Genomic DNA, 25206 nt, shown 5'->3' with positions numbered 1-25206 from the left:
TTCTCTTGATGTATTCTGCATATAAGTTAAATAAGCAGGGTGACAATATACAGCCTTGATGTATTCCTTTCCAATTTGGAACCAGTCTATTGTTCCATGTCCTGTTCTAACTGTTGCTTCCTGACCTGCATACAGATTTCTCAAGAGGCAGATCAGGTGGTCTGGTATTCCTATCTTTTGTTGAATTTTAATCTGGTATTCCTATCTCTTGATGAGCTTAAAGCTCAACATTCAGAAAACTAAGATCATGGCCTATGGTCCCATCATTTCATGGCAAATAGATGGAGAAACAATGGAAACAGTGACAGACTTTATTTTGGTGGGGGCTGCAAAATCATGGAGATGGTGACTGAAACCATGAAAGATGCTTACTCCTTGGAAGTAAAGCTATGATGATCCTGGACAGCATATTAAAAAGCAGAGACATTACTTTGCCAACAAAGTAATAGTTGTTGCCATCTAATCAAGGCTATGGTTTTTCCAGTAGTCATATATGGATGTGAGAGTTGGACTATAAGGAATGGTGAATGTCTAAGAACTGATGCTTTTCAACTATGGTTTTGGAGAAGACTCTTGAGAGTCCCTTGAACTGCAAGGAGATCCAACCAGTCCCTCCTAAAGGAAATCAGTCCTGAATATTCATTGGAAGGACTGATGCTGAAGCTGAAACTCCAATACTTTGGCCTCCTTATGCGAAGAACTGACTCATTTAAAAGACTCTGATGCTGGAAAGATTGAAGGCAGGAGTAGAAGGGGATGATACAGGGTGAGATGGTTGGACGACATCACTGACTCTATGGACATGAGTTCGAGTAAACTCTGGGAGTTGGTGATGGATAGGGAGGCCTGGCGTGCTGCAGTTCATGGGATTGCAATGAGTCAGACATGACTGAGCCACTGAACTGAAATTAACTGATACCTGAATGGTCTAGTGGTTTTTCCTACTTTTTCAATTTAAATCTGAATTTGGCAATAAAGAGGTCATTATCTGAGCCACTGTCAGCCCCTGGTCTTGCTTTTGCTGACTCTATAGAGCTTCTCCATCTTTAGCTGCAAAGAATATAATCAATCTGATTTCAGTATTGACCATCTGGTGATGTTCACGTGTAGCGTCTTCTCTTGTGTTGTTGCAAGAGGGTGTTTGCTATGATCAATGTGTTCTCTTGGCAAAACTCTATTAGCCGTTGACCTACTTCATTCTGTACTCCAAGGCCAAATTTGCCTGTTACTCCAGGTGTTTCTTGACTTCCTGCTTTTGCATTCCAGTCCCCTATAATGAAAAGGGAACTGTAATCACATTCTCTAAATCATATCTGTAATTGCACACTCTAAAACTAGTTTCCCACCTGAAAAGATTTGAATCCTTTTAAAAAGTATACTGATCCAGAGTGAGTTAGGATCTGCAGGACCTCACCACATACTTTTGTTTCTTTCAGAGAAATGGCAAAAGGATGTAGTGTTGGGAGGGAAAGTCATAGTTATACCCTAAAGCAGTGATTTCCATCAAATTTACCCAGATAGCTCTTAAAAATTCCCAGATACAGGGTCCCACCTCTGAGTCAAAAAATCTGAAGTATATCAGTAAAGTTTGTTTTTTCTAGTGACTTTTTTGTAACTGTGGTAAAATACACATAAAACTTACCATTTTAACAATTTTTAAATGTAAAATTTACTGGTATTAAGCACATTCACATTTTGATGCAAACATTTTACTATCCATATCTAGAACTCTTCTCATCTTGCAGAACTGAAACTGTATACCTTCATTTGCCCTTCTCCCCTCCCCTGGGCAGCTATTATTCCATTTCCAGCCACTATGAATTTGGTTACTCTAGTTATTTTATACAGGCAGAATCATACAGTATTTGTTCTTTTGTGACTGGCTTATTCCATTTAGCATGTTTCCCATAGTCCTTCATGTTGTAGTATGAGCCAGCATTTTCTTCCTGTTAAAGGCTGAATTATTTTCTATTGTTTGTGTGTGTAATATTTTGCTTGTCCATCCATCCATGATTGGACACTTCCCGAAATGACTTTAAAAAAATATGAAATTCTTTACAAATTTGTTTGTCATCCTTGCCCAGGCACCATGCTAATCTCTGATTGTTGCAGTTTTAGTGTACTGTTGCCAAACTCAGAACTCCAAGTAGTTTTGAGAAGCACCAATAAGGCAGTTTTTTCTAGCTGCAGGTTGGTGGAATATTAAGTCAATTTACTTGATGACCAGTATTTTACAAAGACACAGAATAGGAGAAAATAGAACAACTAAAAATTGTAATAATAAGTCAATGTATTATTTCAAATATTTGTTTCTGTATCTATGCATGTTTGTTGCAAAGGAGGGTGGCATGTGTACTATGTGAGGATATAAACTCGTTGCTTTTAGTTGCATTTCTTATAGTTGCTCTCAATCAAAAAAATGTGAAAGCCACCTGAGAATCAGAATGCAGAATATGATTATATGATAAGTAAATTGACACCATCTTCTCAGCTTGAAACATGCTATAAAATTACAATAGCCATGATTTTACTTTGAATATATTCAAAATAAGAGAATCTGAAAAGAGAAAAGATTGAGAAATGTCTTCTATGAATTGATTTGGACTCCACAGTTCAGAGAGGTCTGCGTGTTGCTTATTAATGAATCATTTTCATAATACAGTATCAGGAGTTATGTATGAATTTGGCCTCTCTCTGATACACTAAGCTTTTATAGACTCCAGAAGTAGATAAAGAATTGCTAATGGCAGTAATGAAGAGGTGTGAATGCCACCAGCAATTCAGGATTTGGTTCCAGCTCAGGAAACACACCACCAAAATCAAAATTAATTTCCCCTTTGGCATTTTTCTCAACCATATGTGGTTTTTAAATTATTGTGGTAACTTGTCTCAGTGTATTGAAAATATACAGGATATATTTATCTAAGATAAATATGATTTTTCCTGGAATGTTTTATGAAATAATAGCACACAATATGCATCAGAAAATAAGGCAATTATATACTAATATAACTGTTTTTGAATTGTATTTGGTTCTGCCAGAATTTATAAAACATATATGTTTAACAGATGTAAATGTTTTTATTAGATCATATGGAACATAATCATTCATCTGCCTTTTAAAGACGTGTGGAACTCCTTTTCATCACAAGGAGTGTTATTTCTGTATTGCCTTAGATGTTCACTATATGACTCTATCTCAAATCCTCTGTGAGTTGCCTGATGCTGACACTGGCATTAATACAGGCAAGCATAGTATTCCTAAGTAACCAAATATCATCCTTTGTTTTAATTCACAAGGAAGATGCTGGGATAGATGAATGAATGAAAAGAGATAGATATATGATAGATAGTATTAATATATAAAAGGGTAAGTTAAATATACAATTAAAATTTTTAAAAATATAGATACAGACTTTCAATGCATAATGAGAATTATGTTCATAATTATGATACCTACTTGTGTTTAAGAAAACTTTATATCATGTATCTTCATTGATCCTCAGTGCTATGTAAAAAAGACCAAACTGTACACATTTTAAAAAAGAAAAACCAGGTACAGACATTAACAACCTTACCAACTCACAAACCAGGGATATATCAGAAGCAGGAATCAGTTCCTGAGGACTGACTTTCAGTCCAGGTATTATTTTACTAAACTGCTGCATGAAGCATCATCATTATTGTTTATTTTGTTCTTGTTATTGTTGTTCAGTCACTCAGTCCGACTCTTTGTGACTTCATGGACTGCAGCAAGCCAGGCTTCCCTGTCGTTCACCATCTTCCGGAGATTGCTTAAAATCTTGCTTAAAACTTTGTTCTTGAAATCCCTCAATTTCAGGACAAGGCACTTTGGCCAATTAGTTAAGCTCTGATTTAAAAATTATTGATAATTATCACAAATTACTAGATAAGAACTACAGAGCAAAAATAATTTTATTCTTTATTTTGCAAACATGTGCTCAGTGGAGCTTCCCAAATCAGAGTGTTTCAGAATCAGCTACAGGGTCCTGAACAGCACACAGACTTGTGTGTTGCTCAGTAATCTCTCTTCTCCTAAAGGTCTACAGCTGATCGGGGTGCCTAGGTAGGTTTGAGAACTGCTGCTTTAGAAAACTACTTTGAATGGCATTAAAACATGTATAATATCATATAAGAAACGAATCGCCAGTCCAGGTTCGATGCAGGATACAGGAAGCTTGGGGCTGGTGCACTGGGATGACCCAGAGGGATGGTATGGGGAGGGAGGTGGGAGGAGGGTTCTGGATGGGGAACACGTGTACACCCACGGTGGATGCATGTTGATGTATGGCAAAACCAATACAATATTGTAAAGTAAAATAATAATAATAATAAAATAAAATAAAAGGGAGGGAATGTAAAAAAAAGAAAAATACTTTGGAGTAATTTTGGTGAAATACCTATAAGGAAAATCAAATAAAAGATAATAACATGTTTTATTTACCTCCCATAGGCCACAAGTCTGAAGAAAATGCTGGTTTTGATTAGCCAAAAGTTTATAGAAATAGGAGATTTTTTGTTTAAGAAAAACAAAACATAATTATGAAGACAAAATTAGTTATAAAAAGGAGTATTTACTACCAAATTATTACAAATGCATGTTTAAAAAGCTTTAAAGCACAAATATCTGCCTGACATAGTGCTGTGCTTAACAATATCCTGAAATCACTCTCCATTAGTTCATAAATATCTTCCTCTTTCCTTTTAAATAAAAGAATATCCATTGTGTGGATGTATTATACCATAATTATTCAACAACTTATGAGTGGGCATTTAGGATGTTTCCAATATTTTCAATCACAGTTAAAATAAGCTTCTGTATTACATATTTTCATATTATTTGAGATGTATCTTCAGGAAAAACTCCTGGAAGTTGAGTCACTGGGTCAAAATGTAAACACGAATGTAGTTACTTTAGATGTTGTAAAATGACATCCCAGAAGAATTGTACCAATTTTCTTTCCATCAGCAATATGTGAAAGTGCCTGTGTCCCCACAACCCTGCAAAAGAGGATGCTATTTTAAAAATTTTTTTTACCAGTGTGACAGGTGAGAGATGACATCTTAATGTAGTTTTAATTTGCATTTCTCATGAGTGAAGTGAACATTTATTCATATGTTTAAAGGTTATTTTTATAAATTTCTTGTGAATTGATAAGACAGTTTTTAAAATAGAGGATTGAAATATTCAGGTTTTTTACCTAGGTGTGATAAATATACTATCAAATTCTATATGCTGATTTTTAACTCCATAAAATACATTTCAAAATTACCATAAATAGTGCAATTATAAGATTAAACTACTGATAATGACTTGTTATTTTCTTGCTGAATGATAAATCTTAAAGGTATGTATCTTAACTTTATAATTCACAAAGCCAGACTAGAAAAGAAAAAGAATGAACCAATTCCATCAATATACAATGATAAAATTAGGAATATTTGCTAAGGAGTCAATCCTTCCCCTTCATGGATCACAGCCTTGTTGTGGCAAAGGGGCTTGTGTATCTCAATAAAACTATGAGCCATGCTGTGCAGGGCCACCCAAGACAGACAGGTCATGGTTAAGCGTTCTGACAATACGTGGTCCAAGGCTGGTGGAAATGGCAATCCACTCCGGTATTCTTTGCTGGAAATCCTCATGAACAGCATGAAAAGGCAAAAAGATATGAGGCTGGAGGATGAGCTCCCCAGGTTGGAAGATGTCCAATATGCTACTGGGGAAAAGCAAAGGGCATTACTAATAGCTCCAGAATGAATGAACTGGCTGGGCTAAAGTAGAAACAATCCTCAGTTGTAGATGTGTCTGGTGGTGAAAGTAAAGTTCAATGCTGTAAAGAACAATATTGCATAGGAACCTGGAATATTAGGTCCATGAATCAAGGTAAACTGGATATGATCAAACAGGAGATAGCAAGACTGAACATCAACATCTTAGGAATCAGTGAACTAAAATGGATGGGAATGGGTGAATTTAATCAGATGACAATTATACCTACTACCATTGACAAGAATCCCTTAGAAAAAGTGGAATAGCCCTCAGAGTCAACGAAAGAGTCTGAAATGCAGTTCTTGGATGAAATCTCAAGAGAAAACGTGATCTCAGTTTGTTTCCAAGGCAAAGCATTCAACATCACAGAAATCTAGGTCTATGCTGTATACTGTCACTCTGCTTATTAAACTTCTATGCAGAGTATATCATGCGAAATGCCAGGCTGGGTGAAGCTTAAGCTGGAATCAAGATTGCCAGGAGAAATATCAATAACCCCAGATATACAGATGACACTACCCTAATGGCAGAAAGCAGAGAGGGACTAAAGAGCCCCTTGATGAAGGTGAAAGAAGAAAGTGAAAAAGCTGGCTTGAAACTCAACAGCATTATAAAAAACTAAGATCATTGCATCTGGTCCCATCATTTCATGCAAATAGAAAGAAAAAGTAGAAGCAGTGACAGATTTTCTTTTTTGGGGATCTAATATCATTGTGGATGGTGACCACAGCCATGTCATTAAAAACATTTGGTCCTTGGATGAAAAGCTATGACAAACCTAGGCAGCATATTAAAAAGCAGAGACATCACTTTGCTGACAAAGGTCCATATAGACAAAGCTATGGGTTTTCCAGTAGTCATGTATGAACGTGAGAGTTGGACCATAAAGAAGCTTGAGCACTGAAGAACTGATGTTTTCAAATTGTGGTACTGGAGAAGACTCTTGAGAGTCACTTGGACTGGGAGGAGATCAAACCAGTCAGTCCTAAAGGAAATCAACCCTGAATATTCATTGGAAGGACTGATGCTAAAGCTGAAACTCCAATATTTTGGCTATCTGATGCGAAGAGCAGACTCATTGAAAAAGACCTTTATGCTGGGAAAGATTGAAAGCAAATGGAGAAGTGGGTGGCAGACGATGAGATGGTTAGATAGCATCACCAACTCAATGGACATGAATTTGAGCAACTCTGACAGATAGTGAAGGAGAGATGAGCCTGGACTGCTGTAGTCCATGGGGTCTCAAAGAGTCACACGACTTGACTAAACAACAGCAAAGTCAATCATAGGTAGTGACATTCATTACAGTATTTTAAAACCTTTTTAAACATATTTAGCCATTCTAGTATATGACTGAAATGACTTCTAAAATCTAGAAATGTTTCACTAATTTTTGTAATATTCTGCTAATAGGGCCACAAAATAAATGTTCCTCAAAACACCATTCCAGTGTTCTGTATTAACATTGCTTATTTTTATTTAAAACTATTTACTGTTTGGTATTTATTCAAACAGTTTCCCTTCTAATAACAGCACATTTACTCTTGTGGGTACAAATGATGCTCTGTATTTTGTGTTGTGTGTCTGTGTATTATCAAGAACCTAAATGCTTTCAATCACATATATTACCTTAGTCAAAACTGATCTTGGAAGATTGTTTGTGAAACATGTAAGACTAACAGTAAAATACTTTGTTGTTTGCCCTTAAAATAGAAAGGGTAGATTTTATAATCTCTTTACACATTTGAAAAAGATTGTGGTGTCAAGCAAAGTTTTTGGCTATGCTCATCAAATGAACAGTAATAATGGATGATTTGAAGCAAATTATGTTTTTCTAGAAAGTATTCCACTGTCAAAAGGACATGATGGTAATTTTCTAGGGTAATTTTCTAATAGATATAGCTAAGTTCCCCATGGACTGTAGCCTGCCAGCCTCCTCTATCCGTGGGATTCTCCAGTCAGGAATACTGGAATGGGTTGCATTTCCTTCTACAGGGGATCTTCCCCATGTGGATCAAACATGTGTCTCCTGCATTGCAGGCAGATTCTTTACCATCTAAGCGACCAGAGAAGCTCAAAGCTCCCCAGTTTTGTATTTTTACCAACTCTTTAAGTTTTATAAATGCAATTTGTTTTATTGAGCAGGCCAGAATTCTATTTGTTGCATCTGAGTTGGGCATTTGATAGGAGCAATTATTTTTTATTCCCATTATTCTGATCAACAATTGAAATATTTACTTATTGAAGAAATCATTTGATCTATTTACACTGTATTTGATAAGAATAACTTTTTGTTCATTTTAACCTATAATTTTTAAATAAAAATAAAGACCCTGCTCAAAGTGGTTTATTTATAAGAAGTTTAATTTTCACTATATTCAGCTTTTCTAAAGTTCAACAAATTATTATTTTGCAGTTTAAAATTTTTCTTTATAACAGTTTTCTTTTATTAGCCCAGTATATTTTCTACTTCAACTATGATTTGATGTATTAATTTGCATTGATCTGAAAGACTAGAAAATAGCATAGTTTCATTCAAAGTATATAGAATATGAATATATTTTCTTTAAAATGTAAATTAAATCAAATGCAAGAAAGTGAAAACTTCAAAGAATTTTTACGTTTTCAAAACAGTTCTTTACAAAAAATATTTACAATGTCTAAACTCAAAGTATAAATCATATTTAATATGTTATAATTTCAAGTCAAAACAATTTTAACATTTGAATTTTAGAATTTAATAGCAAAATTGAGGGCTTCCCTGTGGCTCAGCTGGTAAAGAATCCACCTGCAATGAGCGAGATCTGGGTTCGATCCCTGAGTTGGGAAGATCTCCCAGAGATCTTAATCGTAAAGATCTTAACCCTTTACAGGGGGTTAATCTTGTAAAAAACTTTTATAAAAATGAGACTACTAGCAATTCTATTTTCCAAGATAAAAAATCAGTATCTCCATATGCATATGCAAAATTAGCACAGCGTGCCTTGTCTAATATTGTAAAATGTTCTTCACCCACTACGTGCACCTGTTGCAAATGTCATGGTGACGCGTCAGTAATTTCAGAAACATGATTTGGAGCAATGAGAGAGGCTGAAAAAATATTTTCAGGATGTTTGTTACTAGTTGGAAGCTGCTTCTTCATCATCTACAGCATTCAAGCTCTCTGAGAGGAAGGATGGATTTATCTTTCCTTTTACCTGAGTGCCTCCACCACTCAATTCTTCCTGGTACTCCAAAGCAGTGTCTGTTCCCTGTGTCTGCAGCACAGAACTCACTCATGCGATTCAGGTTCAAAAGCTTTTTGTTTTGAGGACACGGGGAAGAGATGTAGAGGAGCTCTTCCCTGGAGTCTGAGCAGAGTTGGTTACAAGAGTAGCATTGCATGTTGGTGCATTTCTGTTGCTGGCCACTGCAGTCTTAGGTTTCCCTAAAGTGTGGGCTCAAAACAGAGCCTGTCATCTGGATCTCAGTGCAGTAATGGAGAATAAAGAGAAGAGAATATTCACAAAATTATTTTGACTCCATATGCTTGTCACAGGTAGCGTGGAAGAATTGCTCTGTTCTTTTCAATGGAAACTGCCTTTAATGGAACAGCAGGACTGTTCCCACCTGTCCATCTTCTCTCACTGGATTGTATTTTTTTTTTTGGAAAATACATGTACATTTGCTTTGTATGTGGATGAAGAAATCACATTCAATAATCAGTGTTTGTTTTTTCAGATAATTAACACTGTAGTTTGGAAAAAAATATTTTATAGTATATTTTATTAGCCCAACAGAACTACTTTCATGTCCATGCTCAAAAATGTTTATTAATAAGGCAATTTGTTTTACTTAGGGGTAAAAACAAAGAATTCAATGATGTTTATCTCTTTCAAAAGGTTCACTGGCCTTTAAGTAAAAGTTGAACAACTTTGTTATTTTGAAGAACTCTAAAAGGAGAAAGCTTAAAAATGAAAAAAAAAAAAAAAGTAACTATTTAAGATGTATTCAGGTATCAGCAACCCAAAAAGAAAGATGAAAGCCAGTTAATTATTCTCCCAGGTGCTTTACACAGTGAATTTGTTGGTTAGGTTCAAAAACCTGGCTGGAGCTCATTTCTTTCAAGTCTTTCTCTCCTTTCTAGAACTTCAGGCTCCTAATTAAACAGTTTCTACTTTGGGTAATATTTACAAATGAGTCAGTGCTTAAGAGAATTCACTGATCCTAATTGGGATTCAGATCTCCAAGAGATCTGTCATTTCCACATTCTTAAAAACTGCCGAATCACTGGGGCTCAATCACCAATACATATAATTATTTTAAATTTCTAATAATGTTTCTAATTTGAAAAAATTAAGAATTACTCAGAATCCAAATGTGTTCAGAACATCAATCTTCACATTACCAGGCTCCTGCTGACACACTGAGAACAGGAATTGAGCCAGTGATGGGACATGAATTAATATTTCTGTCTTGCTACTAGACAGAGACCAGGCTGAGTCAGTCCTCCCAGATCAAAGCAGAGGCAGGGTAGAACCATTTGTTCTGCTGCTCCAGAGGCTGGCAGACTAATCCTAATCTGGGCCAGATCTTCATGGGATACCTTGTGGTCCCCAATGTTCAAGGCAAGACTCTTTATTAAGAGATTGGAGGAATTATTTCATGGTATTGTGCCCACCATTGACTTGAGCTGTCACAAAACTAAAAGTCTGTGACCTATTACTGCTATAGCAATAGTCTGCAATAACCCACTGGATTTCCTCCAAATGTCTATTTGCAAGCTAAGGAGGAACTAAAGAGGCAACCAGTATACCTGAAGTACATTTTAGAAGTAGTGTGAAAGTGAAGGGTAGCAGAATATGTCATCCCAGGACATACTACGTTGACATAAGGATTATACTGAGCTGAAAGTAATTGAGAAGAAGCAGATACAAGAAAAGCTCTCTGACCTCCCTCTATTTGCCTAAAAGCAGTGCATGCATTTGTAAAGGTTTCTGCACTCCCCTCTCTACCAGAAGGGACAGAAGTTAATCACTGAAGACAACCCGGACTCTTAACAGCCCAGAGACAGCACCAGAGTAATCTACCTAACAGGCTTTGCTAAAACTAGTTCTCACCTACCATTGGTTGCCCAGTCTATTTCTTCCTGCAGTTTGCCACCTCAAGATCCTTTGTCTTTTGACTTTTATTAAAATCTCTTCTTTTGTTAAGGTACTGTATAAGCCCAGGCTCTAACAACCTTTTGAGTCACTCATCACTAAATGCTCCCATGTGTCTGCAATATGCACATGTTAATAAATTGTTTCTCTTATTTATCTGTCTTTTGTCAGTCTAACCTGACATTTACCTGGAGAACCTAAGGTGGTAGAGGAAATTTTTTCCCCTCTTACAAAAAGATTATTAGGGAAGACCTGGTTCAAGTTCTTGACTCGGCCACTTAGCCGTCACATCACTGTCAGTCACTCAGCCACTATGAGCCTCAGATTCCTCATCTGTAAGGTGGGAACAAGAGTTATTGACCTCCCTGGCAGGATTATTGTGAAAGATGAGATCATGCACATAAGAATACTTTATAAACTTTGAATGATAAGGACACCTTATCTTTGACAAAGGAGGCAAGAATATACAATGGATTAAAGACAATCTCTTTAACAAGTGGTGCTGGGAAAACTGGTCAACCACTTGTAAAAGAATGAAACTAGAACACTTTCTAACACCATACACAAAAATAAACTCAAAATGGATTAAAGATCTCAATGTAAGACCAGAAACTATAAAACTCCTAGAGGAGAACATAGGCAAAACACTCTCCGACATACATCACAGCAGGATCCTCTATGACCCACCTCCCAGAATATTGGAAATAAAAGCAAAAATAAACAAATGGGACCTAATTAAACTTAAAAGCTCCTGCACAACAAAGAAAACTATTAGCAAGGTGAAAAGGCAGCCTTCAGAATGGGAGAAAATAATAGCAAATGAAGCAACTGACAAACAACTAATCTCAAAAATATACAAGCAACTCCTACAGCTCAACTCCAGAAAAATAAATGACCCAATCAAAAAATTGGCCAAAGAACTAAATAGACATTTCTCCAAGGAAGACATACAGATGGCTAACAAACACATGAAAAGATGCTCAACATCACTCATTATCAGAGAAATGCAAATCAAAACCACTATGAGGTACCATTTCACGCCAGTCAGAATGGCTGCGATCCAAAAGTCTACAAGCAATAAATGCTGGAGAGGGTGTGGAGAAAAGGGAACTCCTTTACACTGTTGGTGGGAATGCAAACTAGTACAGCCACTATGGAAAACAGTGTGGAGATTCCTTAAAAAACTGGAAATAGAACTGCCTTATGATCCAGCAATCCCACTGCTGGGTATACACACTGAGGAAACCAGAAGGGAAAGAGACACGTGTACCCCAATGTTCATCGCAGCACTGTTTATAATAGCCAGGACATGGAAGCAACCTAGATGCCCATCAGCAGATGAATGGATAAGAAAGCTGTGGTACATATACACAATGGAGTATTACTCAGCCATTAAAAAGAAAACATTTGAATCAGTTCTAATGAGGTGGATGAAACTGGAACCTATTATACAGAGTGAAGTAAGCCAGAAAGAAAAACACCAGTACAGTATACTAACGCATATATATGGAATTTAGAAAGATGGAAACAATAACCCTGTGTACGAGACAGCAAAAGAGACACTGATGTATAGATCAGTCTTATGGACTCTGTGGGAGAGGGAGAGGGTGGGGAGATTTGGGGGAATGGCATTGAAACATGTATAATATCATGTATGAAACGAGTCACCAGTCCAGGTTCGATGCACGATACTGGATGCTTGGGGCTGGTGCACTGGGACGACCCAGAGGGAGGGTATGGGGAGGGAGGAGGGAGGAGGGTTCAGGATGAGGAACACAGGTATACCTGTGATGGATTCATTTCGATATTTGGCAAAACTAATACAATATTGTAAAGTTTAAAAATAAACTAAAATTAAAAAAAAAAAGAAAAAAAAAAGGCTAAGCTTTTCCGTTTCCTCTCTGCAAGTTCCTTAAACGTAGGAGTCATGGCTTATTCAATGTAAAGTAGATTTTTTTGTTATAAGTAAATTTATCTTTGGCAATTTTAGTGGTTTGTTTCTCTCTTTCTTTTTGTTTTCTCTTTCTGGGAATGCTTTAGACTTACCTTTATGCTGGCTCTTCCCATCTCTCAAAATATGCCTTGGAGAAATATACAACTGCAACCTCTGGCATCTTTATCATAACACAGGCAGACTCAGGCTTGAGACGTGCTGGAAGTTCAGTGCACAGGTCACAAGGGAAGAAAGGCTGGGCTGAATGAACCTTGTTTTAAGCAAAGTAACATAGCTATAGATGCTGGACCAGGACTGGAATGAATATCCAGTGATTAAAAAAGAGGAGCAAATTAGCCTTCCTTCAGATTAATATGCACTGAAGAAGGTTACAGGTAATTGAATATCAAAGCCTGGTGAGGCAGTGACAACACCTTCGGATGATCCATCAGCCTGAAGTGGGAGGTTTGCTTTAGGAACCAGGTCATAAGGAATCCTAAATTTTTCATAGGCCAGAGTTTAATTTTCAGTGTACAAAGTTAATTGAAACATATTTTACTTTATTTTTAACTTAATGTTTTGTACAGTTGTTTCTTGTCAACAAATGTGTTCTTGAGTTTCTAAATTAAAAAACTTGCTAGTATTTTACATGTCTTTAAATATTCATGGTTGCCTTAATTAGTATATTTCATAAATTAATATCCCTTCACCATTTTTTGTTTTATTGAAAAATATCTTAGCGTTTCTTCTTTTTTTCTCACATTAATTCTTATGCATTGTTTTATAAGAGGCATATGGTTTGATTTTGCTTTTACTCACTGTGAAAAATTCCGTCTTTTATGAGGGTGGCTCAGCCTACTCGCAATTATTATTATATCTGATATTTTGGTCTTAATTGTCTCATCTTTTCAAATGCTATATACGTATATTCTTCTTCATTATTTTCTTTTTATAAACAGGTTGTGTTTCATTTGTTTTACTTTCCTCTGTAACTTCAGCTGAAACCTCCATTTTATAATTCTGAAAGAAGGAACACCTTTGTGTACTACAAATTTTCATATTTCTATGGTAATCAAACTCAAAGATTAAATGATACATTTTAAAATATTCCATAATGAAAATGAGGAATTGATTTCATTTTAGTTCCTTCTTTCTCTCATTGCTCTGCCATGATTTCCTTGCCTCACTTTTTAGTATATGTTTCTATAAATAGAACCCAGATGATGGGTAGGGTGTTATTCTTATATTACCTTTTATTTTAAGAAATCCCTTTATATTTACTTCTTTTGTTAGTTGCTAAGTTGTGTCCAGCTCTTTGCAACCCCATGGACTACAGTCCGCCACACTCCTCTGTCCCTGGGATCTCCCAGGCAAGAATACTGGAGTGGATTGCCATTTCCTTCTCCAGGGTATCTTCCCAACCCAGGGATCAAACCTGTGTCTCCAGCCTTGGCAGAAGGATTCTTTACACCTGAGCCCCCAGAGGCTTCCCAATATACTTACTTTATTACCCTATATTAAACTATATTTATTTATTAAACTATATTTATTACCCTATATTAAACTATAGTTAGTTTTAGCTCTATGTTTGACATGTTCGAGTGCTCATCACTGTCTTTTTTAAACAGATCCATAATCTTGAACTCTTACATTGATCATTTTTCAGTAAGCTGGGATACACTTTCAAGGTTTTCTTTCAGGAAGTGCTGATAAAGGATCTATCTCCTGAGTCTTTCTATAGCTGAAAGTATCTCTATGCTATGAAGGGAAACTTAACTGCATATGAAATTCCTTGCCAAAAAATGTTCTTTTCTTCCTCAAATGTGAGTACATATAATTTTATTTTCTTCTACATTTATTTTACTGAGGAGAAATTTGCAGTTTTCTTTCCTTTTTATGATAAGCAGTTTTTTAAGCGTGTTTTTCTTTTTTCTGTTCATTTATTCTACAGATATTTATTGAGCAACTCATACATGCCAGGTTCTTTTCTTGTCCCTGGAAACATGTTGCAGAATAAAGTCGACAAACATGCCTATTCTTGTGGGACTACATGTTTTTTCTCTCTTAAATGCTTGCCTGATTTAAAATTTTAATAATGTATTTAATTTTCATCCTTGAATGTGTTCTGTTTGGCCTATCTTTTCAATTATCTTTGGACTAAAGCTAAGGTAGCTTTCTAAAAAGAGCAAAAACAAATGTATTTTCAAATTCTGGACTGTTCTTTCTACTTATGCCTCAATTATTCAGATTTCCTCTCTGGGAGAACCTAGGATTTTTGGTTGAATCTTTATTCTCCATTATTAATATCATTTTTCCTCTAAAATATTTTATAAACTCACATGCTTTTGGTATTCTAAGAATACTACAAATTAACTACTTCACATGACTTATTAGATTTCTGAATCGAATTACCATTCGATGTTTCATTTTCAGGCTTTATTTTGTGCTGCCTGTAGGTTTAGTTTTACTGAAATTTTCATTTTGAGCCATCTTTTGATCTCTTCATATTTCCTTTTTTCTTCTACTGATTCATCAGTGATTTTTGTCCGTTTAAATGTTATTGAACTGAAATATATATACAGAAAAGTATGTGGATCAAAAATACGTCCTGGTGAATTTTTACATCCTTATGCACACCTGTGAAACCAGCTCCCAGTGCAAGATTCACACCACCACCAACCTTCAGATCAACATCAGTACCCTTCATGCTCTTTTCTAGTCACTATTCCCCTCAAAAGTCACCCTATAACCTTTTAATTCGATATTTTTTTGCTTCCTTATAATTTATTCTTCTTTTTAGTAGATGTTATATTTTCTTGTATCACAGGGAAGATGCAAAATATTACTCTAAAATTTTCTCCAATTTGCAATCTTGAAATTAATGTAGACTGATGAGGTTCCTGAAATAATAGTACTCTGGGACCTGCACTTTCACAAAATGACTAGAATTCCCACTTATATTAAGGTTTGATTAACAGTGCCCTAGAAAACTTTTGAGAAACATTGGTGCCTGGCCTTATCCTCTTAAGTTTTTTTAGCGTGAAACCATATATTAGTGTTTTTATTACTACCATAACAAATTACCACACACATCATGGCTTACAGAAACACTGATTTGTTATTTCATCGTTCTGTATGTCAGAAGTCCAGTGGGCTTAGCTGGTTCCCCTGCTCCACGTCTGTAAGGCCCTGTGAAGTTGTGGGCAGGGCTGCGTTCTTTGTGGAGGCCCTGGGGAGATCTCTTCTGGACTGATTCACGTTGTTGGCAGAACTCATTTCCATGTAGCTGTGGAACTGAGAACCCTGTGTCTCTGCTGGCTGTGGCTGGGTATCCTGGTCAATTTCTAGGGGCCTCCTGCATGCCTTTGTTCTTGGCCTCTGTCCTCACAGTCAGCAATGATGGGTTGAGTCCTTCTGGTGCTTAAGTTCTTTCTGATCTCCATTTCCACCTCATCTGCCCTGACTTCTTCTGTGCAGTATACCTCTGATTCTGCCTTCCTTAGCTGCTTTTCGGAGCCCATGTAATGACATGGGAATACCTGGATTCTCCAGGATAATCTATTTTTAAAATTAGTTGATCAGTATAGCCTTAATTTCATCTAAAAAAAAAAAGTTTTGCAACCATGCTGATATTAGTGTTTGATCAGATAACTAGGTTATGGGAATGGTGTGTGTGTGTGTGTGTGCACGTGTGTATGTATATGCATGCACATGTGTTTGGGGTGCATCTTTAGAATTCTACCTCAAGCCATCTTTAGGGGCTTCTAATGTGTAAACAGGGTTGAGTATCACTAGAACAGACCTTCGATTTCTGATCTATGAAGACAGTAGTAGATGGTTTCCCACTTTTCTATCAGGAATGTTGGAGTGCTTTGTTTTATAAAGTTAAAAAAGGAAGAATATACACACATACAGACTCACACACACATATATTCACACATTAATCTTTTTCTCAATTGACATTGGTTTTATCTTAAAAGGAATGTCTTCAGGGGTTGTTTGTAGATGTTTGCACTTGGACATCATCACAGACTATCTATGTATGGGTGTAAGCCTAGCGGGAATTGGGGAGAGGCAATTATCAGGCTAATGTAATACCAAATTAAGCCAGAAATCTCCACTCCTTATTGAAGCTGAGATTTTACTACTTTAATTTTGATTTTCCATTTTTCAACCAAGAAAATCAAGACTTGCAGAGATTAAAGGCTTTTGCAAAGGCACATATATATCATGAAAGGAGTCATCTGACCTGCTAAAAAAATGAACCTTTAACATTTACCTTCTGGGGAAATGAGCTATATTTTGTGCAATCTACTTTTATTTCCTTTGAATCTCTAATACATCATTTTAACTTGAGAGGGGAAAATAAGCAATTCAGTCTAAAATATGCATCTTTGACAGAGCTTGTTAAATTTCTGTCTGAACAGAGGTGTTTGAAGGTGGTGAAGCCCTGTGTGCACTTTGCAGAGTAGCTTTTAGCAAAAAAGGAAGAGGTTAGGTTTGAATCCAGCACAAAAGTTCAGGGTATTGAGATGTGAGATTTCATAACCCAGGTTCAGGACTAAGCCATTCTATTAATAACTCTCTGGATCTTAGAGACAATATTTTAAGAAAATTGTGAGTATTTTTGCTTTTATGGTCCCCTTCTCCATTGGTAAGCCTTGTTTAAATCATTGTTTTCTCTGTTTTTGCTGAACTATGAATTGGCATCTTTAAACAGTGCAAATTCTTAATCATCAGTGGTAACAGGGAAAGGGGAAAATTTAGACCTTTCGAATCCCTTGATAATAATTTTAGCTACACACAGAAAAAAAATATACTGTGCCTATCATTCCTGGCTCTTTAGACCCAGCCTATTCACACGCCCAGCTTGCTTAGCACTCACAAGGGCTAGCTCATGACTTTGGAATAACTCACATACTATTACTGATTCTTTTATTTCTGGTTTATTTACTTCACTCTTTTCTCTATGACCCTGAAGTTTGAGTTCCCAATTTACTATTGTATTTAAACCTTTGATCTCCTAAAGTTAAATGATCTTTCTGATCCTCTCTCTTGTCACCTTGGACCTTGGCACTATGGCAGTTTTTACTTATTAATTTCTAATGCATTAGTATCTATCTCTTATTTTCTTGGTGAGGACTTCAGACTCCACTTCTGACTGCAGTAGGTAATCTCAGATCAGTGACTTGGCCAGTTGTAGTCAGTGTTTGAAAAGTAAAAGTGAAGAGCTATTTGGTCATTCCTGACCAATCACAAGAATTGATAAAAGGGATCTGAAGTTGATCACTTTATTCTTATTTACACCTTAATTATCCACTTAGTTTAGAAAGCAATGGTATGGATAATAGCTATGTTGCCTTCTATATTCAATCTTGTAATTATACAGGTATATCCTAGGCCAGCATTAGTACTGAATGCTAAAGTCACAGTTTTTGAACTAAAAAGAGAAGACTTTAGTGATTCGGTGACCTGGTCTAGTATTTGGTTCATGGGATGCCCAACCCCCTAGGGAGCTACCACAGGAGGTTAGGGTAGGAGAAAGACAGATGGTAAATGAGAGGTAACCTGGGAAGGATGAGGAACCCTCACCCCATTCCAGTAGGAGCATCTCAGCTACCTCGTTTGCACATGTAAATTCCAAGAAAGGTTTTTGTTTGAACAAAGACTATCATTAACTAAAAATATTGACAGCTATGGACCTAGTTCAATCTATCATTCTCCACTTGAGGAAACAGGGGCCAAAGAAGTGAAATAGCTAAGATCATGAGAAAGCCAAAGTCTCTCAGCTCTCAACCAGGATGCTTCCTACTGGTCCACAAACAATTTTATCAAATGGTTTCCACAAGCCATTAAATGATGGCAGTCAAAAAATCCTCATGCTTCTCTGGGTAAAGTGATAAATAATAATATATGGAGTTCGTGTTTACAAATTGTGGATAAATCTTCTAATTTTATGTTTATATAAGAAGCCCAGAGTATTTTTGTTAATTCTCAGAAATTAATGAATATTTCACTGTTTATCATTCCATAAAAAATTTGGGTGCAAGATGAAGAGAATACCTAGATAAATGAGATGTGTTTCCAGACTCTAAGTAGTTATTTGTTTAATGATAGAATCTGTTTTGGGTGAAAAAAAAAATCACAGAGCCCAAGAAACATAAAGATTGTAGGCAGTGTAATATAATTTGTTTGAGTACAGTTTAATTAATTTTAAATAATTTGAAGTATAAATATTGTAGCATGAACAAATGAATAATGTTAATATGTAATATTTCCACTTAGTTGATGACAATTTTTATAATCGTCTACAGTAGCTTAGACATGAAATTATAGAAATGGAATTATAAATATATTAGGTGGTAAATGCCATGATTATATACATTTCCATTACTCGAAACTATGTCATATTTTCTTTTTTCAATTTTTTCTGAATTTCCTTAAAATATTTGCAAAAAATAGTGTTTGATTGCTGCTAAATTGCATCCCATACTTCCTAATATATGAAGCTAAATCTTGAGTCAGTTGCTATCAATAGTTAATTTACATAATTAATTCCTAAGTACAGTGGATTCACTTGGTGAAAATCCTGTATATATTCATGTATAAGTATTGTATTATACTAATTCATTTACTAATTTGATAAATAATTTACTCAGATTTTTCTGCTTTCTGTGTTAGGAACTAAGTTCTTTCCTCTTGAGCTCACAGCCTGGTTGCAGGTTCTTCTAGCTTACATTTTCTTCTTCAAATGAAAATAATGAATTATGCACGGGAAAAAAGATGATGTCAAGAAATTATAAATATATAAATACATAATGAAAGGAAACGCTCTCATTATAAAGCAAACATCATTCCAGAATAAAATACACCACGGATGTTCTTGAATTAGAAGAGAAAATATGCTCTTTTGCTGTGCAAACAGATGGGGATAAAGAGCCATTTGATATATTTAAAGAGCCATTAAAAAAGTAACTATTATATAAAATGAAATCTTGTGTTGGATAGATTTATCAGCCACCAAGCTAAGGTAGGAGCAACAGAATCTGTAACTCAAAATGAAATCAACATATTTGCTTCTCAGTGAAGGTGGCAAAGGGAGCCTCACTGACTCATTTGCAAACTTATACATAGTAATGTCTGTTTTCATATTTGCTCTTTCTTACCTCCCTAATGTGGCATCATCTAGATTGCCTCCAGGTAATCATGCACAGGAGACCACTTTGGGGGAAGTTATCAGCCCTCCAGTGAAGGAAATCAAACTGATCAAGGGAAAGTAAGTGATGCATTGAATTGTTTCATAATGACATTCATTTCTCAGTGACCTTCCACCGTGCAATCTGATTTTTTTAAAAAGTCAGCACAGTGTGCAACTCTCTCAGTGAGTGTGGGGAGGAAAAAATAAATGAGGTGTTAGCAAGGAAGCTTTCAACATGTCTCCTGGCCAGAGATTTAGGTCATGAGAGTTGAAATAATTTTGAGCCTTGGTGCTCTGCACTGCTATTAAACACCAGTTAGTCTGTAGATGTGTCCTCAGCTGGCAGATGAAAAGGTCTAGAGTTCAGATTGTTTCAAGAAGTCATAATGAAGCCACAAGATCCATGTTCTTTATGAGAGAAATGTCAGCTCTGGAAAGTCTCTTAAACTGTAAAGGACACTTCATTACATAGAAGAACTGACTTAATATACTTTGCAAATGACTTCATAACATTCAATTTTGAGAATCATTTCCATTCTTTTATTCACAGTACATAGGGAAATTAGCTGAAATATTTATCTTTGCTTCTCTCTAAGTTTTATAGCACTAGTCAAAAACTAATTAGACTCTGGCAATTAAATCCTGCATTCATGCTTCTCTTTTTTCTCAAGGAATTTTACTTGTTATGCAACTTCCTATATTGCAGAGAGTGGCCTATTTAACTTGAAGGATTTTAGTTTAGTTGTTCTTTTTTTTTTAATGTCAAGCTTATTCACTTTTTTTTTCTTAAGTATTTGACAGGTACTTAGGAAAAGAGGAAATGGAAGAGGCCAATCATCAACACAAGTAAGCATCTAATAAAACATGATCCACAGAAATGCAAGGAAGATTTCTCATCGTGTCAGGTCACTGAGTAGGTAGGAGCTCTCTCCAAAATCAGCGGCACACCTTCCTTCTAGCTGACAAGGCAAGAACTGCTGTGGGGCAAGATCATGTATAATATTAACCTGTAAATTCAGATCAAGTAGGGGGTCCCTTCTCACCTGACAAAGAATTTTAAAGTGTGTCTGCATGACTTGCTTCCATTAGCATTTCTTCCATTTGGGATTGCACCATCTGGTTGTGGGTTCTTTTGTGTGATAGAGGGGTCTTGGGCTATTCCCAAAGAAGGGAACCTTCCTGTATTAGAAAGTCTCAGCAGTGTGTGAGTTAGTTTCACTCTGCTCTTAGCCGAGGAGAAAAATTCTTCCTTTCCTTTGATGTTTCTTTTTTCCCCCCCCCTGCTCTGGGGGTAGGGCAGGAATTCCCTATAGCCATCTGTGTGGCAAGATCATCAGGGTGAAGATTAAGATGTGAATAAAATCATCTATACCATTTTTCTAGAATCAACATACATGTGTTAATATATTTGTTTTTTCTTTCTGACTTACTTCACTCTGTATGACCGTCTCTCAGTCCATCCTAGATGATCCTATTTTCAAAGCAGAAATAGAGACACAGACATAAGAGAACAAATATATGGACACCAAGGGGAAAAGATAGGGAGTGGGAGGTATTCAGAGACTGATATTGACACATATACACTATTGTTATTATGTGTAAGATAGATAACTAATGAGAACATATTGTATAGCACAGGGAACTCTTCTTAATGCACTACGATGACCTGAATGAAAGAGAAATCTAAAAGGGAGGAGATACATGTATATGTATAGCTGATTAAACTTTCTGTACAGTAGAAACTAAAACATTGTAAAACAACTATACTCAAAAATAATTAATTTAAAAATAAATAAAAAGAGACAGGAACAAAAGAGATTTATATGTGAGTCTACCATAAATTTCCAAAGAGCCTTTTTATTTATTTATTTATTTAGTCTGGGTTTTTGACTAAAGGTCAAATATTTTCCCTGTGGCTTTCCTGTGATTTGGTCCACCTCACCAGAGCTGGGGGTTCCACAGAATGGTTTGTGGTGATAGTCACAGGAAGGTATTTTGAAGCAGTGGATCTTCTGTTCAAATTTCCTTTTGGAATCTGAGAGTAGGAAGATACTTGCTAAATATTGGAGACCTGGAATCCCAAAGAGCTCTAACTTCTTCAGCAATTTCAACAATATTAACTTTCCTCAAAATAGATGGAAACAATGAAAAAAAAAAACATTACCGTAAGCCACACCAGGTACATGCTTGATTACTCTTAGAGTCAATCTGTATCAGTGAGCTAAGACTGTGCATGCATACTCAATCACTTTCGTTATGTCTGACTGTTTGTGCCTCTAGGGACTGTAGCCTTCAAGGCACCTCTGTCCATGGAATTCTCCAGACAAGAATACTGGAGTGGGTTGCCATGCCTTTCTCCAAGGGATCTTCCTCACCCAAGGATCAAATTAGCATCTCCTGCATCTCCTGCCTTGCAGGCAGATTCTTTACCCACTGAGCCACCTTGGGAAGTTAGACTACTGGGTTGTAAATACAGAGATATGTAGAAATTACATCTAAGGTTTGTAATGAAATATGTTAAGAAAGACAGAGAAGACACTGGCCCTGTTCTCCTTTTTAATTTTTTTTAAATGTTTACGTAATTTAAAGACTACTTTCCATTTACAATTATTACAAAATATTTCCTATACTTCACATAGTGTGGGGCTTCCCAGGTGGTGCTAGTGGTAAAGAGCCCATGCACCAGTGCAGGAGGCATAAGAGATATGTGTTCCATCCCTAGTTTGGGAAGGTATCCTAGAGGAGGACATGGCAACCCACTTCAGTATTCTTGCCTGGAGAATCCCTTGGACAGAGGAGCCTAGTGGGCTACGTTCCATAGGGTCACACAAAGTCAGATGAAACTAAAAAGACTTAGCATGCACGCACCCCATGTATACAATATTTCCTTGAGTCTATCTTGTGGTCCTGTTTTCTGTACACTTCCATCCTAGTCATAGATATAATTCAGTATGAGAAAAGAGCTTCAGAAGTCAGAGCTAGAACCATACTCATGTATAGACAGTACAAAATTTTATTTTTTCATTTAACCACTAATCAAATATGTTGGTGTCCTCTCTTTCAAGTCACTGCTTGATCCTGTGAATAATGTAAAGATAAATCAGATATGGTTCACGGAGTTGCTTATCTATAAACGGAATAAAATACTTACCTGAATAATAAGACTACCATCACATCAGATCAGATCAGTCGCTCAGTTGTGTCCGACTCTTTGCGACCCCATGAATCGCAGCACGCCAGGCCTCCCTGTCCATCACCAACTCTCGGAGTTCACTCAGACTCACGTCTATCAAGTCAGTGATGCCATCCAGCCATCTCATCCTCTGTCGTCCCCTTCTCCTCCTGCCCCCTATCCCTCCCAGCATCAGAGTGTTTTCCAATGAGTCAATTCTTTGCATGAGGTGGCCAAAGTACTGGAGTTTCAGCTTTAGCATCATTCCTTCCAAAGAAATCCCAGAGCTGATCTGCTTCAGAATGGACTGGTTGAATCTCCTTGCAGTCCAAGGGACTCTCCAGAGTCTTCTCCAACACCACAGTTCAAAAGCATCAATTCTTCAGTGCTCAGCTTTCTTCACAGTCCAACTCTCACATCCATACATGACCACAGGAAAAACCATAGCCTTGACTAGACGAACCTTTGTTGGCAAAGTAATGTCTCTGCTTTTGAATATGCTATCTAGGTTGGTCATAACTTTCCTTCCAAGGAGTAAGCGTCTTTTAATTTCATGGCTGCAGTCACCATCTGCAGTGATTTTGGAGCTCAGAAAAATAAAGTCTGACACTGTTTCCACTGTTTCCCCATCTATTTCCCATGAAGTGATGGGACCGGATGCCATGATCTTCGTTTTCCGAATGTTGAGCTTTAAGCCAACTTTTTCACTCTCCTCTTTCACTTTCATCTGGAGGCTTTTGAGTTCCTCTTCACTTTCTGCCATAAGGGTGGTGTCATCTGCATATCTGAGGTGATTGATATTTCTCCCGGCAATTTTATTCCAGCTTGTGTTTCTTCCAGTCCAGCGTTTCTCATGATGTACTCTGCATATAAGTTAAATAAACAGGGTGACAATATACAGCCTTGATGAACTCCTTTTCCTATTTGGAACCAGTCTGTTGTTTAAGGGAAATACAGGTCAAGGACTGTGGAAGGAAGGAATTTGAACTAAGCCTTGAAAGCTGGGTCAAAGAGAAAAGGGGCATTTTGTTAAAGACAATGTGTGTAAAGCCTATTTGTAAATGAATAGCATTAGAAAATGTCAGCAATTTTTGAAATTTAGGAAGATCTAATTTTTGGTAAGGAGATTCCAAGATGGCCATGAAGATTCCTGCTCCCTGGGTCCATGCTGTATATACTCCCCTTTCTAGAATGTGAAAGAAGCCTGATAATACAGTACTTGTCATCCTGTGATTAGGTTGCTAACATGGGGAAAGATGAAGGGATTTTTGTAGATATAATTAAGGTCCCTAATTACTTTACTTTGAGTTAATGTGCTGATTTTCATTTTTCACTTCCTCTTTCTTCTATTTTGACAAAGTTCAATTCTCATTCTCACCCGTTCTTAGTCTTACTCTGATAAACTACCCAGAAGTGAAAATACTCGGAGGTACCAAACAAAAAACAAAACAAATGCTTGAAATAGTGGGGTCTGCCAGTAATTCTGTCATGGTCAGTAGTGGTAGGGTTCCCCATCTTTTCCCGTCTTATTTATATTTGGGTTAAGGCAAAGGTTGGCATTAGAAACAAGATTTTGACCTGAGTCAAGGTCACAGGATTTTATAAATTGGCTGGTAGAATGAATGATGCTTCATTTTGCTCAGTAAACTAGCTTCTTCTGTCTCCTAAATTTTGTCAAATACTGCATCTCTATGAGAATTGGTCCTAACGGTAAGAAGTGTTGAAGGTTGTGGTATCTCTTTTTCATCCAGCCAATAAATTTATGCCAGTGCTCAATATCTTCCTTTAACTTAGAATTAGAGTAATTAAAATTTGTAAAAAAGTGTGCTGGTAAATACCAGTCTCTTCAGAGTGCCTTATCTGCACTTTTACCATTTTCAAACTTGAGAGCTTAGAAAGCATTTTCATGGGTCTCTGTTTCTTTCTGTATTTTGGGGGTGCATCCTACATGATTTCAAATAAAAAAAAATA

At 36.5% G+C, this 25206-nt stretch overlaps 1 non-coding gene across 1 annotated transcript; it reads right to left on the bottom strand.

Moving 5' to 3' along the window:
- Nucleotides 1-2039: 2039 nt before the first annotated feature.
- LOC133255148 (U6 spliceosomal RNA) lies at nt 2040-2142 on the bottom strand. Its single transcript, XR_009738895.1, has one exon. It is a non-coding gene; the product is annotated as a U6 spliceosomal RNA (small nuclear RNA).
- Between the last annotated feature and the right edge of the window lie 23064 nt (nt 2143-25206).

The sequence above is a fragment of the Bos javanicus genome, chromosome 1, assembly GCF_032452875.1.
Source record: "Bos javanicus breed banteng chromosome 1, ARS-OSU_banteng_1.0, whole genome shotgun sequence".
Classification (NCBI taxonomy): domain Eukaryota; kingdom Metazoa; phylum Chordata; class Mammalia; order Artiodactyla; family Bovidae; genus Bos; species Bos javanicus.
The sequence above is the reverse complement of the archived record's forward strand: the minus strand, read 5'-3'. Positions and strand labels throughout refer to the sequence as shown.